This window comes from Cupressus sempervirens, chromosome 4 (assembly GCF_028749045.1).
Source record: "Cupressus sempervirens isolate cs-2001-9-10 chromosome 4, ASM2874904v1, whole genome shotgun sequence".
NCBI classification, from domain to species: domain Eukaryota; kingdom Viridiplantae; phylum Streptophyta; class Pinopsida; order Cupressales; family Cupressaceae; genus Cupressus; species Cupressus sempervirens.
Window position 1 is genome coordinate 142323877 of NC_143121.1, and position 17394 is coordinate 142341270.

Consider the following 17394-nt stretch of genomic DNA (forward strand, 5'->3'; position numbering starts at 1 on the left):
TTGCTAACTTCAACTCATAAGCTACCTCACCCACACACCTAATGATTTTGAAGGATCCATAGTATCATGGCTTGAGCTTCCAGGTACCATTCTTCTTTAGTGTAGAATGTCTATAAGGTTGTAGCATCAAGTAAACCATACATCCTACCTAGAATGAATCTTCCACTCTTTCCTAATCTGCATATTGCTTCTGTTGGATTTGTGCTCCCTGAGTATTCTCCTTGAGAGCCCTCATGATATCTTGATTTCCCTACAACAAAGCTCCAACACTAGGCACTCTACTATCACTCATCAATAAATAAATAAAGTTGGGTGCCTCATAACCATACAAGACCATAAATGGTGTCATCTAAATAGAAAGATGGTAGGTAGTATTATAGTAGTATTCACAAAGACATATCCACTTAACCCATCCCTTTTGTTTCTCTATAATATAGTTTCTAAGATATCCCTTCTTGGTTAGATCAGAAAGTGGTGTTGCATGTCATGAATGTCCATTAACAAATCTGTAGTAAAAACCACATGAGCCCAAAATTCCTCTTAGTTGTGTGAGACTCTCAAGTATAGGCCACTCAATTATTGTCTTGACCTTGTCTAGATCCATGCATACTCCCTATGTGCTAATGATGTGTCCTAAGTACAACAACTCTCTAGAGCCCAACTCACACTTGAATTCCTTGACATGCAAGGTCTCTTTGTCAAGAATACCCAAACCTGTATCAAGACATAGAATATAATCCCTCCATAATTTGTTGTACACAAAAATTAATACAAATTGCCTCACCTATTGTATATCTAGATGATAAACATGTTTTTGTTGCTCCTCATTTATTGGCATCAAAACACAATCTATGTCATGAAGCCATGTCATCCGCAATACCATATTAGCATCTCCCATGTTTAAAACATAAAAATCTGCATTAAACTCAAAGTTATTCAAATGCATGGGCAAATCTAAAATCTTCATGTCACACCTAAAAGTGTAGCCCTTTGTAACATTTACTCTTATACCCTCAAATACCTCTGTCTATATGTTGCGTCTCTCAACCAACCAAGCATCAATGGAATTATGTGTGGCTCCTGTATAAAGCAAGGTAATGATCTTCTACACAACTAAAATTCCATGCATCCTAAAGGATCCTTCACGCTATATGTTAGTGAGATGTGCTTCATGTAACTGAACTGACTCTTCCCTTCTAGCCCTTTCTTCCTCATGTTCTAATCCTACTAGCTCACACCCTTCTTGATCAATTTTCTAATCTAAATTTTTATAGTCAGAATTCTCATTATATGCCAACATAACACAGTCAATCTTCCCCTTACACCTTAATGGAAAATCATGGCTTGCATCATGTGCCCCTTTGCAATAAAAAAAAAACTTCTTTCTACTCAAATTATTAAATGTTTCTCTATCTAGGGGTGATGTTGATTCCCCCTTTGGATCTAACTTTTTTTGAATTGATCAAATATGATCCTCAATTTTTTTGTACATCATGTCATGATGAGATAATGCTGCAACAATCTCATCCTTCTTCACCTTCAACTGAGTCTCCAAGCTATGAGCAACTTCAGCTGCACATGAAGAACCCTCAAACTGTTCTTGTTTCTTTATGTTTGGAATCTTTACCAAATCTTTTAATTGACCAGACTTGTCAACTTCATTGTTATCATCGAATCCAAGTACATTTTTAGATTCATTCTCTATTTGAAATAAGAGTCTTCTAATGTTATCCATCCTCTTTTTCCTTGCTATGTTGAGGAGATTGACCTTTCTTTTGACTTCTTAAAGATGTTGTCTTGCATTGGCAGCCACCAATTCAACATTTTTATCTTTTTTTAACCATTTGTCATTCATTTATTTAAACTTCTTCACCTCTTTAATGCCAAAATGTGTTATACTATCTCTTGTATAATTGATATCTTTCAGTTTACCAATAGGTGTAAGGCTACCATCAATGGATGTTATCATAGTGTTGACATTTTTATTATATGGACAATGTTGGTGCATAACACAATTATCCTCAAACAAATTAGTAATGATATCATGCCATTTTAAAGATTTACCTTCAACATGTGTAATCAAAATACTTGAGGCTTCTCCACTATGTAGAGGATCAACTTTCATATCCACCTTAATTGGCTAAATCAAATGATGAGGTCTTTATAACTGCCCATTCCAAAGCAAGCTCCCTAACTGAAATGAATCTAAATTAGACACATTATGTTGTGTGTTATCGTCCATGTGCATATCAACATCCAAGGTACTACTGCTATGTCCTTCAACAGATAATTCAACTACATGTTCCTTTAGCTCACAATCCTAGGGCTCCATGCCAACTACTAAATCTTCAAACTCATTTGTTAAGGTCTAATTTGAAGAAGCAGACTCATCAATGCATGAATCTGCATCATATATTGTGTCATTAATAGCCCTTTCTTGAGTACTACCAAGTGACATCTCAAGGATAGGATTTGGCCCTTGTGGATGCAAGGTTTCATAACTGATGTCATAAAAATCAGAAGTATTTGTGAAATCTCCATTCATGGTACCAGTATCTTGAGTGTCAACACCCATGGTCACTTCCATATCCTCTTGTGAAACCTCTTGTAAGGATGATGTAGACAAATCATATATAAGGAAGCAAAGGTGCATAGAATCGCTTCCTACACTAATCTTTGAGACGATGATTATTCAAATTCAACTAAATATTGTAGAGATCTCAAAAAATGCATAATAACATAATCAAAATAACAATAAACTCATAACATAATGATTACCATGGGAAAACCCTTCCGGGAGAAAAACCCCACCCTCCAAAACCCACACAATGTATTCTCAAATCTAGAAGATTACAATACACTTGCAATGTAAGTTCTTATAGGAGTGCATCACCACAACTTGAACTTGGACTCAGACTGAGAGAGATACTCCTTCTAGCACCAGTCTTGCAAATTGAACTCGATGATTCAAACACCTCCCCAAGCCCTCCTTTTATAGTGATTTGCCACTTGGAAACCATTTGTGGTTTTACAAAAGCATGAGCCAAAACCATGGGCAAAACAACCATGCCACATGTTACCCATTTGTAATTTGTAACTCCAAGAATACCATTTTCGTCCATAATTTTGTCCTCTAGTTTAGACCCCCCTAAAAGTCATATAATGAGTTGTTTACAATCTAAAAATAGCCCTTCTACATTGTTCTAGAGACTAGACACATTTTTAACAACTCATACACCTTTTTCCAACTCATAAACATGTGGAAAACTACCACAAACAAATTCTAGAATTTTCTAAAAAAAATCTAGAGTTTTCCAACTACAATTTTCTAGATTTTTCTGAAAAAAGCACTTGCAAGGTTGAGACACAATTCTCAACATCATAACCCAAGGCTGACATACTATTTTCCTAATTCAAATTTGCATGTCCATCAAATTCATCTCCTTCATTGGGTGATTTGTATATCAAGTTCTACAATCAATTTGCATCATTTAAATTGGTCATTAAGGATTGTAAAGGTGGTCATCATAAGTAGTTTTAGATGCACATTTTATATCAATTTTATAATGTCATTTCTACTTAGTTTTTTTGGGGTTGCATAGCCAAGAGCCTTGGAATATTATGTTAAGAATTGAATTAGAAAATATCTCACTAAAGGAGAGATAAGTTGTGGGTCTATATATTTGATGTAATGTGCATATTTATATCTTTCATGATTGACATAATAGTATGCATGCCAAGTGTTTGAAAAAATACCAATTGGTTGTAAGTGCACATTTTTCATTTAGAATTCATCTATATGCATTTGAAAAGCCAAAAGAGAATTGCATGTGCATTTAGTTCTTTTCTTAGATACAATAGTAATCAATTAAAAGCTTTAAGATTTTCTTTGATATTATTTCAAGCAAGCACAATCAGTCTAAAACTAAGAAACAACAAGCATAGAGATCGTATTGGAAGTTTTTGACAATATTCCTTGACCTACAAATCAACAAGTTAAGGTTCAAATTGACAAGGGATATTACAGTGGTATCAGAGTAGTTTCCTGCTATCCTGTGGGGTAGGAAAAGATTAATTATTGTTAGATTTGTTGTTGCATTTGGAGTGACCAGCACTTTACCATTTTCTAGCCATGAATGGACATAGAAGGATTGGTAGTTCTAGAAGTTAGTGGAGTAATGATGAAGTTAGCATGAAGATGAATGCTTTATAGGAGAGTATGGAGAAACTTAAACTTCATCAACAAAGACTAAGGGAGAGCTTGTTGGATCCAAAGATGATTGAAAGGGTAGCGAGGTATATGGTTTTTGCCTTTAGAAGGTCGACATTGAGGTTGTAGGGAAGAAAGCATGAGCTTTCCCTGATAGGAGTCCCTGATGTAGATGTACCTATATTTAGTACAGCACCTTCTAGTCCTATCTACAGCATTGATGATGGACTTAGTGGCACCAAGCTTCAGTAGGTTAAGGCTCCTAGAGTTGTTGCTATAGTTAGTGTAGATACAATTATGCAATTGTTACCACTGATACTTTCAGCTCTCTTATGAATAGGATTATTATTGGAGATTTGTATGTGAGATCTCATGGTGTCACTATAGTTCAGGAGTTGCTTCCTTAGGTGGGATTGAGAGACGTATAGAGTCACCTAGCTATGATGTTGGTGATGTCAGTGTTTCAGCAAAGTCAGTAGATGTGGGTTCATGCTCTAGTATTATTTATTCACAACCTAGCATAGAGTCATGTGTGCAGAGTCAGGTGATAGTAGTTGAAGCTCTATTAGTAGATGTTGATACAGATAGTATGGACACATATGATGATCCATTTGATGATGCTATGAGATGTACTGAGTATGAAACCTCTTGTCAGATATTAGGTGATGACTCCGAGGAGGTTTTTGATGGGTCCTAGGATCAATGCTTACAGGATCTTACTATTGAGGTGGAAGTTGAGATGTGTGAGGAGATTGATACAACAAGGGCTTCCATTTCTTTAGATGAGGAGTCGATTGAGGTACATGGCAGTTGTATGTTAGATGTAGAATTGTGTGGGGAAGATAGCAAATGTATGAGCAATCTTGTTGTGGAGAGTTATAATTTAGTTTCCTATCTTAGTGTAGTTAGTGAAATAGAGAGCTTGCATAGGAGTTAGGGATTACAAAGGCATCATGTGACTTGTCAGCTAAAGGTGAGTGATAGTAACATTTCTTTAGCCCTTGACCATTATGATGCTATCTGTTAGATGTTAGCTTCATCTAGTTGGGGTGCTCCTATATTTGATGAGCATGGCGATAGTACTCTTTCTCTACCAAAGGTTCACACACTTCAAGAGACTGTTAGGATCTTAAAGCATAGTTACTCTCAGTTAGTTGTTGATAGGGATTACCTTCTGGAGTGGGGTAGCATCTACTATGAGATGTTGTCAGGGAAAGAGGAGAAGGTATCTGAGCTCACCCAGGAGCTTGAGGTGACTATGAACTCTCTTCAGTATACTCAATTGGCTTTTCAGGAGTCACAGTCATAGTTGGATAAGGTAACCATGGAGTTAGAATGGGTATAGTCAACACCAAACCTAGAGCTTGTTCAATTACATATTGTGGTTGGTGGTGAGTTGTCTTCTACGGTTGAGGATGGGGGACGTGATGATGTGGCAAACAAATTTGTCTAGGATATGGTTGTAGTATGTATAGAGGAGGTGAGAGCATTAATGGAGATAGGATCTCATGGTGATTTTCTTCCTTCTACTGGAAGTGAATCTATTTCTTCTTTACATACAATTGGTAGCATCAAATAGTTGGCATTGTCACATTTTTAGGGGGATCAATCGTGGATTGTGGGGGAGCAGGTTGATGCTTCTATATATAATTTCTACTACACAAATTTCTTTATGGATTATCTATTAGAGAGTTTAGATGTATAGGAGGATTCATACAGAGTATGTACTCTCATTTGGGGCTCTCATGCTATAAGATTATTGGTGAGGAAGATTGTAGAGACCTTGGCTATAATGCTTCCCAATAGGGATTTTATTGGATTTTTTTGAGAGGGTTCCCAAGGATCCTTCTTAACCAATGGTTCAAAGTTATAGATTGGAGTCATCTTCTAATTTCCAATTTGATGATGATGAGCCCTTAATAGAGATTGGGGTCTTTTATTGGCATTACACTGTGAGGAGTGTTCATCACTTTTCTTTTGATCCATAGGTAGAGGACTTGGTTTTTAGCATTATGATTGGTGATATAAGGCTTGGAATTAATTATACCTATAGAGATGTACTTCTCTACTAAGGGATGGAGATTCAAAGATATAGGGTATTGGGAAATCGTTGGATGTGCTAGTGAATGAGAAAGATCAAAATCACAAAAAGATGACCCAACTGATTTTGAATCTAATATTTTAGCAGAGCATGATATCATTTTTGCAAAGAGTGAAATGTGATGATAATTCATGTCAGATTAAGTCAGAATATGTAGTTGTTGGCATGAGTTCCCAGGATCATGTATTTGATAGTGATGCAACAATAGTGGGAGTAGGAGCATGCGAGGATACTATCATATTAGCAGCCAATTTTGTGTTAGTTGAACTATCCAATGAGGAGTTTAGCAAAATGCATGCAATTGTTGATGTGTGTTCTAATGATGGCACACATGTTGATGATTATGAGTTTTCATCAACTACAGATTCGGTTCAATTTTATGTTGCAACAATTAGTGTTATTCCTGTGTCCATATATTTTGATGTGGCTACACCTATTGTTGATATAGTTTCCATGAGTGCATATGGTTTGCTTGTAGATACATCTTTTTCAATGCATGCTAGTGATGATCAGGATTCCAGTCCAATATATATTATGTAGGTGGATATAGGAAAGAAGAGGTTTCATAGATCTTCTACAAAGTTTCCTTCTGGTGGCATTCTGACTTCTACATCATCAACACAAGTTTTGAGTGCTAGTCTGTAGGACATGTGGTTGGTCCTAATGATGCTAGTTTACAGTTGGTTTAGTGTCCACAGGGATGTCACATACTGTAATGCCCTACCCAAAGATCCTTGGAAACAAGGATAAATATAAGCCAGGATAAAAAAAATTTGAATAAGTATGAATGCATACAGCATACAACATATGAGGATTACAATGATCACAACAAAAGACTAACCAAACATCCTGACACCAACAAATCTCCAAACACCACTACTAGCCAAAACAACTAACAACGAAAGATGTATAACTAAATTCAAATCGAAAAATTTTGAATTCAAAATGCAATACCAATGGATTGAAGAGCACCTAAGAGGGTAGCCAAAATACTTTCCAAAAAGTTTGGGTCTTACCGAAAAGTGCCTGTTGTTTGCCTCGATAGGTTTTTGAAAATACCAAGTGATAGTTTAAATCAACACTGGGTGACACTTTCCAATATCATGTGACATTTCCCAAGAAGGGGTGTGGCACTTTTAGGGTTTAGGCAACACTTCTCTCAAGGGTGTATGATACTTTACAAGTATTGTACGACACTTCTACAAAGGGGGTGTGATATAGGAAAGTATCACACAACATTCTTCTAATAGGCCTATGACACAATCAAGGAATGCACGACAAAATTTTAATGGGCATTCAACACAATATTGTATCACCCCATGCTAACACATGGTCACCTAGGAAATACAAGAAAACTCTTAAGGATGAACAATAGGTTTAAATTGAGCTCAAAACCTCCACACTGGGGAGTACCAAATACATAATTCGAGACCTGAACACTTGAACACACTATTGAAAGACATAAGCTACATCTAACCATCTAAACAAGCAGTGAAGGAAAAGTATGGAAGGACACATCATAGTGTACTAAAGTAGCATCACAATAATGGAAATTACATCGCAATAAATAGAACAACCAAACTAAGTACGCAATTTCTCCCAACCATAATAGCATCATAAGACCATCGTGGGTCCTAGCCATACCCCGCACATAACATCCCAAGCTACCAAATAGATCATTGGTACTATCATAAAAGGGACATCACTAATAGAACATGCTACAACATAAGCATAAGGAAATCTAACATGCTAGAAGTAAAGCATAAGATAATCTTGCAAATATAGATAAGATCATCTATCATATGCTAATCATCATAATAAGGAAATGTAAAAATAACTAGCATCATCTAAACATGATATACAAGAATCCCTATGAAAGCATAAATCACAAGAAATTATACTCCCAAACCCAAAGTACCAAGTGAAAACATCTAGCAATGGTAGCCCTAGGACAAGAAACCATCTCTACATAGTGGTCCCTAGCAGTGGTATGGGTAAATATGCCTCCCAACCATGTGGAACCTGCAGGACCACTCCCATCATGCTAATGGAGATAATGATCTAACCACAAACACACACAAAGCAAATGTTCATGGCTAACACACATGCCAGATAGTATGATGATTGAATCCAAAACAAAGGTAATGCATAAACTATAGGTCCTAGTCAGACACTCAATGGGCTACTAAGTAGGGGTTGACATCATGGAGAGTCACTTGACATCAACAAGCCGAAGCTCAGATCATGTGTTTCAACTCCTCAACGGAGGGCCCTGCACACACATTTTATTATCTTAACTTTTATTACCACCCAGTGTTTTCCTTAGATAAAACTTCCTCTGCCAACCCTATGGGACAAGGTCACTAGGCTGCGAGATAGAAGCCCCATCCATATACTACCCTACTCTACCTATGCTCATCCAATGATGAGTGCCCATAGGCATGGGAATTCTCAACCTAACCCCAATGATCATAACTTCCAAAAGTAACACAGAATATTGAGACTTGCAAGTCACTTGACAAAAGTACGTGCACATACTCATGTGTGATGCAACACCATCACAAAGATCATAACACAAGGATTGGATGAGAACACAAAAAAAAAATTACTCAACCAAAATTAGACTCAGGAGAACAGATGCAACACACATCCCAATGCAACATAAAAGTGCAAAAATGGTCTAACTGACATCAAAATAGATCATCTAGGTCCACGTCCCACATCATGCCAAGAAAACCTAAGAAAATAGGGCAACATGCAAAATGAGGTTAAAACCCTCAAAATTGGAAAACTTTGAAATTAAAACCCATTTGACCTTTGGGTACAAAAATACCAAAAATCTAATAATAATTGGGTTCAAATAATGTATGCAAAAATGGTTAGCATAACAGCGTGAAACCCCAAACCCCCATCCCAAAAACTGAGAAAATGTTCATACCCAACCAACCAGGCAGAACTAGAAAATAGAAATAGAGGGGAACAATAGTTCTCAGCCTCCAGATAAATGGCTACCAAAAACAAAACTTGAAACAGAGATGAAACAAGCAAACAAGAAAGCCCTACCTAACAGTAAAAGGGGTAGAAACTGAAACCCGCACAGTAAAATAAAACACTCGCCAAAGCTATTGAAAATCATAGCAAAGCAATATCTACCTAAGCCAGATCCAACAAGACCGACCTCGTGAAGATCCCATGCTCACAGCTCTCAAAATGAATAGAAACATGATCCTCCAGAAGAGGATTCTCAAAAAAGCTCTCAAATTTGTATTTTCAAAAAGTGAGAAGTGAAAAAAAAAATCCCTTTTTCAATACTTATTCACTTTTTGAGTGAATAATCGATTAGGGCAAATAGCTAGTTAGAATAGCTAGACTTCAAATCAACCCAAACAAAAATAGGTTATTCCTCATAATGGGAATTCACCTAAGGAAAAGCTATCAGAAATTAAATTTGAAAAGATTTAAAGTTCAAAAACCCAAAATCACGTAAATCCACATAAATCCCTAAACAACTTTCACAACAATGAGAACCTCTAAATGCATAGACATGCTCACTGGTCTAATCACATAATGCAGATGAGTTCAAATTTACTAATCACCGAAAGGTTTTAATTTAAATAATTAAATAAGGATACATCGACCATTTAGGGATGACGTTGGTAAAATATAAATAGCTAAATCGCTAACTCCATGTGCCACTGCCAGAGATGTAATTCCTGCACATAAACACATGATCAGTGCAATTGCATATAATATCATAGCTGAAGAAATAATGCATTAAATATGTAATTAATCCATTTACATCACTCACATTCACATAAAGCATAAAGAGACAAGAATGACATAAATCACCATAGCATAAAACCCATCACATAACATAATCAGAAAGTATGTCCAAATACTAGATAATCATATATCATCATAGATCTACTATCATCTCAAAATGGCATCAACATGAAAATATGATAAATTGAATAGCATAGCAGTAACAAATCTAAGATACTGAATCAAAGTATAACATTCGACCCTTAAGTCATCTCAAAGTACAAAAATAACAGTATCAAGTACCTCTCGAATCCAAAAATAAACAAGGTACAGACTACAAACATGAGAGGCACTACACATACTACTTCATTTGGGATCTAGGTGGAGGTTGGAGTTCATTATGTTGCTAGATTGCTTAAGGACAAGCAATTTCAGGGAGGGTGGACTGTAATGTTCCCCATCTTTTATACCCTCAATAGAGTTCTTATCTTTTCATTCTTTGAAGGCTAAGTGGAGAAATAAGGAGAAATAAATTAAATTAAAGTCAATAAATCTAAAGGTGACTTTATATTTAATTAATTTAATTTTCTAGAAGCACAGCTAATTATTATTGTATTGGAAAAGGGGGAATCTTCTAGAGAGTGCATTTTCTAGAAGCACAACTAATTATTGCATTGGAAAGGGGAAGTTTCTAGAGAGTGAAATTAAATAATATTTTATTTCCTTCGAGAAGGGTGAAGGAAAAGAATAAATAGAGGTGAGAGCTTCATTGTTAGCCATCTGATTATTGTCAGTTGCATTTGATATGAACTTGGGAGAAGAAATTAAGGGTTTCTGATTTCAACTAGCCATTGGAGATCATCAATTCTTCAGTGTTGCAACCATTTGAGGTGGTGAAATATCCACTAAATTTGGTATTCGGGAGAGATTAATTCTGGAGTTGTATTTGTGCTTAAAGTTAAATAACCAAAGGGTTTGAAGAATAATGAAGGACCAATGAGTGCAGACATAAAGATTCATCTTTGGTAGCCATTAGTAATCATTTTTTTCCCTTGCTACAATAGTATGTGTGAACAATGCCACTCTACGATACTCACATTACAATATTTATGCTTGATTCTTATTACAACTTTTGTCTCCATCTGTGGGCATCACTATTATCAGGTTCCTCTTGCAACTATTAGTAGTTATGATTGTAATCTTAGGCATATAATTTTCCTATTGTAAGTGATAATTTAGAATCAGATTTGGCATTGTTGTAGTCATTATTGTAAGCTCATTTGTCTTGGCAAATTCATAGCAACATTGTACATGGGAATGGATTCAAATAAGGAGATATATGTTGCATACCCTTTGTTTGACGAAATGTCCATCTAATAGCATACATGATCAGCATAATAGTTGTATGCCAATTATTTATCAAAATGTTAGTTGGTTGTAGGTATGCATTCTATATCTAGTTTCCATGTATATGCATTGAAAATACTAAAAAGAACTGCACTTGTAAATTAGTTCATTTTAAGAGGTATTGTAATATCATTTGCGAACATTCCAAATTTCTTAGCATCATTCAAACTATATCAAACAATCTGAAACACAAAAAAATCCAAAAAGGGAAAGGCAACATACAAGTGTTTGATAATATTCCTTGAGCTAAAATCAATTAGTTTGGGCAAAGGATATTACATTGGCATCAAAGCTTGCTTGCAAAGTGTTTGATGAAATGTCAAACAACTGAATTAGAGAAGAATTTGGTGTTTAATGAAGTTATAACTATAATACCCCAAAATTGACTCATTGCCATTATACCAATTCTAGTCTATTTTTGATAATTTCAAAGCCCTATTCTAATAGGCAATTCTCATTCTGCTATTCATTACTTGACTTAATTGTCAGATGCAGAAAAACCCTAATCTGCATTCATCATATTTCTTATTTAATTCCTATAGTACGTACTCATATTAGTTGCATTAAACCTACTTGATTAATATTTAATTTAATTATTGAGTATTTATACTTTAATTAAATTAAATTATATCCTAAGGCTAATGTATTATGGAATTAAATTTATTTAATTTAATAAATACGCCTATCTTAATTAATTAAATGTAATTATTTAATTAAATGAGAAAGGTATTTCTAATTAATTAAAAGAAATTATTTAATTAAATGGAGTACTTATTTCTAAATAATTAAACAAAGTTATTTAATTAAATGGGAAGACATTCCTAATTAATTAAATGAAGTTATTTAATTAAACAAAAGTGTCTCTAATTAATTAAAGATTATTTAATTAAATAGAAAAAGTAATTATGAGAGCATATTTCATTTTATTAAATTAAATATCTCAACAAAAATCTCTCTTCAGTTCAAAAAAGGGGAATTTCCAGTTCACTATTGATCAAAAATGAGTTAACACAGTTAACTCCTTTTTCTACTCAAATTTAAAACAATTAACTCCTTATTTATCTCAAATTAAGTCTGTTAACTCCCTTTAACTTGGGGATCTCCCTTTATGACTGAAACTCATCTTCAATCCTGACCGTTGATCTGAATCGATCTCAACCGTTGATGGATTACAGGAAACTCTATTTAAGAGACCCTCATCTCTTCATTTGGGGGAGGATGAATTGATTTGCTATCGAATTGCTGTTGAAATTCATGCTCATATTTACTTACATTTCTTGCATACATTCTCATTTTAGTTTAATCATGCATATGCTTAATCTAGTTTGCTTCATTTGTTCTTAGATTACATTGCATCTTTCATTTTCTTAGATTAATCTGTATACTCATTCTTAGCTTAATTCCATTGTCAAATCCTTCGTTCTTAGAGGGTCTGGTTGCCTATACCTCGATTCTGAGGATATTAACAAGCAAAATCCCTTTAGATAGAAGGCAACAGGTCGCTTTGCAGGGCAAATTTCGGATGTACAATTCAATGTTCATTCCGCGATGAATCCGCAAATAAGGACCGTGTTGAAGTGTGTGTGTTAGCATAGGCTGCATTTTCACGCATACATTTCTGACGCCCACCGTGGGGCAGGGAAAATCAATTTTTTTGGCCTCTTTTTGTATTTTTTAAATCATTTTTTTGTTCTCTGTAAGTACTGTTCCGTACAGGTTCGAATCTTCGCGCGAAACTATTCATTTTCGCGCGAGGATCTAGAATCTTCGCGCGAAGATTCTTTCTGCATCGCGCGAGATAGTTCTTCGGCACGCGAATCTTCGCGCGAGACTTTATTTTTTCGCGCGAGCTAAATTTAATCTTGCGCGAGCCAGATTTGATTTCGCGCGGTCCGTAAAACTTCTTCGCGCGAGACTTTATTTTTTCGCGCGAGCTAAATTTAATCTCGCGCGAGCCGGATTTGATTTCCCGCGGGCCGTAAAACTTCTTCGCACAGACTGTCAAGAATTTCATGCGAAACTCAGCTGACAGAAACAAAACAAAAAAATTTGCATTGATTTGTGTGTTTTCTGATTTTTCTGTTGACTGTTAGCAGTTTCTAGTGTTTTTGTGTTTTGTCTTGATTTTTTTGAATAGCATAGTATTTGTTTCTGGAATAATGGGAAAAGTGTGCTAAAGTTGTCAGGAACAGGTAAGAATCTACTAAGCACGTTGCGAGGATCACTAGGTAATCTTCATCAGCTGATAACATTTCATTTGGATCTAAAACAAACATCTTTCGTGTCAAGCTTGTGTGTTTCCTTTTGTACTTCCATTTTACAACACATGCATAAACTCATACTAGGGTGTAATCTCTGTTAGTATTCATTTAGCAGGCTTAGTCTTTAATGATAGATCTAATTAACTATCTTGGGTTATTGGACTCGCTAATCCACTAGCCCCTCGTTCCACCCTGTGGTTGCAAGCTCAATGCCACGTTAAATAGGGGAGGGGTCTACAGGACATAAGCATTGAAGGCTCCACAAGGCAACCCTTTTGTGCTTTTTAGAACTCACTAATTTTTGAGTTGTGGACTCATTTTGGCTTGTGTGAGGGGTTAAATGTTCCACATCTTTGGACTCACCTCACATTAGTTAAAGCGTTAAGTGTACCACCTTGTGCTTTTTGATTACTTTTAGATAGATTTGCTTTCAGGAATTAACATCTGTACACACATAGTAATTAAGCCCCCATGAACACTATTCGTGGATCTTGGGGGAGTGGGTTCCTAGTGAAACTCCTCTCTAAGACGGATTCCTTACGGGTGGGGAGGATACTTTGAGCATCTCGTGGATAGATGAATCTTTGACTTGTTGATTAAGGCATCCTTTCTCTGGAGAGGTTGATAGATCACAAGAAGATGATGTCATAGATCTTTAAGGGATAATCTTAGTCTAGCGTGTCGGATTAATCTATTTTCTTTGATTGAGCTAAAGGTGAAAAGGTGTCAGAACCTTGAATCTGGAAGCTAAGTCCCCTTGTGGTATACTATTGTGAGTCGTTCACCTTTAGAGAGGGTTAACCGTAGCAGACAATCCCTCTACAGGGAAAACTGTGATGACGGAACCTCAAGCAGTAATAGCCATTTTCACCATGGTAGTGACAACCGCTATATAAATGTCCTTGTGGAAGAAATCTCCACGGGTGTGGTTCATTGTGGGTTGTCAGATCTCCCTAGCAGCTCTTGAAGATTAAGTTCTCAGACTGTGTCAAAACCTCGGTGCGCCGGGATTGGGGGTCACCCCTGTGAGCCATAAAAGTTGCAGAGTCAAACCATTATTAAATGCCTTAGAGAAGCCAACTTTTATTTTTCTAAGGAACATGTGCGATGATTGAAAAACTCTTTGAAAATGTACACAAATAGCCCTCTTATGGATTAAACATAAACTAAGTCACTTGATTGTTCATGCCCAAGGTTGCTTTTTCCCTTGCTCATTATTTTTGGACGTGCTTGAAATCACTTGCTTGTTGTTCTACGTGCCTGTTTATCTGCCTGGTTATTGGATCGATCAAAAATTTTGTCAAAATTTGTCGCTGTTGTGAAATTGTTCTGTCTGTTCACGCGAAATCATTTTGGTTTCGCGCAAAATCATTTTTCTCTCGCGCGAAATCATTTGGATCTCGCACGAAGCCATTTTTCCCTCGCGCAAAATTAAAGTTCTGTTGCGCATCTTCGCGTGATACAGAAACATTCTCGCGTGAAATTAAAAACTGTTACTGATCTTCGCGCGAGACATAAACATCTTCGCGCGGGCCGTAAAACTTCTTCGCGCGACCCGTAAAGGTTTTTCGCGCGAAGTTTTGTATCAGCATTTACAATTTGGGTCTATTTTAGCTATCTGCAGCCTGCACGCTGTCCTTTTTTGTGTCTATTTATCGCTCTCTGTTTGCAAACAGTCCTGAAACAGCGACACTTTGCTTAATTGAAAACTTGTGTCTTATACCTTGACTAGTCTCGTCTCATACATCCTCGTCTTAATGCTTGCCATACTTTGTGCTGCAGTGGTCATAATCTCTGGTTGTTTTAGCCTTTAAATCAGACCATTTGTGCCTTAGTGAACAACATTCTTGTTACTATCTTGTCCTTTTTGAGACTCAGTCTTAGTATAGTCCTTGTCTAGGTTCTAGCTTCGTGTCCTTGCCTATGACTATCACAACCAGAAGTGGCAACGTTTTTTATCCTGATAACATTAGACATGGTCGTGCTAGGGGTCATAATCGCGATAGAGGTAGCTTACCTTTTGCTACGCAATCCATATCTAGTTTGGCTAGTGAGGCGTCTTCACGGTCTTCCTCACCTACAAGGTCATCTCAAGATCAACGAACATTTCCCAATTTGCAACAAATTGGGAATCTTTTTTACCAAAAGGATACTGAGACAGGTAGGAGTCCTGCATTCTCAAACACAATGTATGACCCTTTCTCCACGGACCCTTTTCAAACACAACATACGGAAACTGAACAAGTTCCTATAATGCCTAATCGTGAACCTGAACGGGGTAGCCATAGTCGATATCAAGAACCTAGGGATGACAAGGAGAAAGAGAAAGAAAATGACACTGATGAAGAACAAGAAGAGGTGGAAATCCTTCCTGAACACATAGCAAGATGTCGACGAGACAAAAACTTTTAGAAGGTCATGAGAATCCTAATCAACAAAGAGAAAGAAAAGTACTTTCTCAAACTCGCCCAAGAGGGAGCTAAACTGCCCACACATTTTGATGTGGAGACCATTATCACACGTGAAGAAGAAACCGAGACCACTAAACTCCAAAAACAACTGAAAATTATGCAAGACCAATTGGCTCAGATGATGCATGAGAAAGAGAAACTTAAAAAGACATACACATTGGACAATCTTTGTTCATTTCCATTTGACAAAAGTATAAACATGCCGCCTTTCCCAAGAGGTGTAGAACTACCCAAATATGACAAGTACTTTGGTACTACTGATCCCCAAGATCACTTGTGGGAATTTGGTGCTTTATCTATGGATTTTATACACAATCAAACGTACCTCATGCGTTTATTCCCTAGAAGCCTAGGTGGTCAAGCTTTGGAGTGGTTTTCACATTTACCTCCTGGCATCAAGACATTTGACGAAATTGCTAATTCATTTGTTCAGCAATATTCTCATAACATTCAACACCTTGTAAATATTCGAGATCTATGCAACCTTAAACAGAAGGTGGGTGAGCCTTTTCTCACTTTCCTCCAACGGTGGAGATAGCTTTATACCAAGTACTCCCGTAAAATCCCAGAAACGGAGAAGCTCGACATTTTCACCGATAACCTCTTACCTGATTTCGGGTATAGAGTCCAACTACAAGGTCCGCATACCTTTGAAGACATGATTACACAGGCTATCCATATCGAAGAATTTATGGTCAAGAAGGGTGAGCTCACTCTTCAGAGAGACTCAAAACAAGGTTCCACTTCCAACAAGGATAAAATCAAACATGTCAACAAGAATCGAGAAATTGTACATGATGGAGTTGTTGATAATGTCACACCAAAACCTGCTAAAGCAGCATTTAATCTCACAGACTGCTTCAAAGCGGCCAAAAGTGCTAAGAAGCCTCCTCCTGACAATAAAATGTCTGGGAATAAACTGAGAAACTCATGGGTAGCACGACCCAAGCGAGAGTATACGCCTTTAGGAGAACCTTTGGATATGGTTTACAAAACATTGCTACAACACAAGCTTATCTCACCAATGGATAACCCTCGTCCCTATGATCCACAACCATGTCCACCATGGTGGAATGAGAACTCATTTTGTGAGTATCACGAAAACAAGGGTCATAAAACCATCAACTGTATAAACTTACGTCATAAAGTCCAAGACATGATTGATGCTAGTGAACTTGTGGT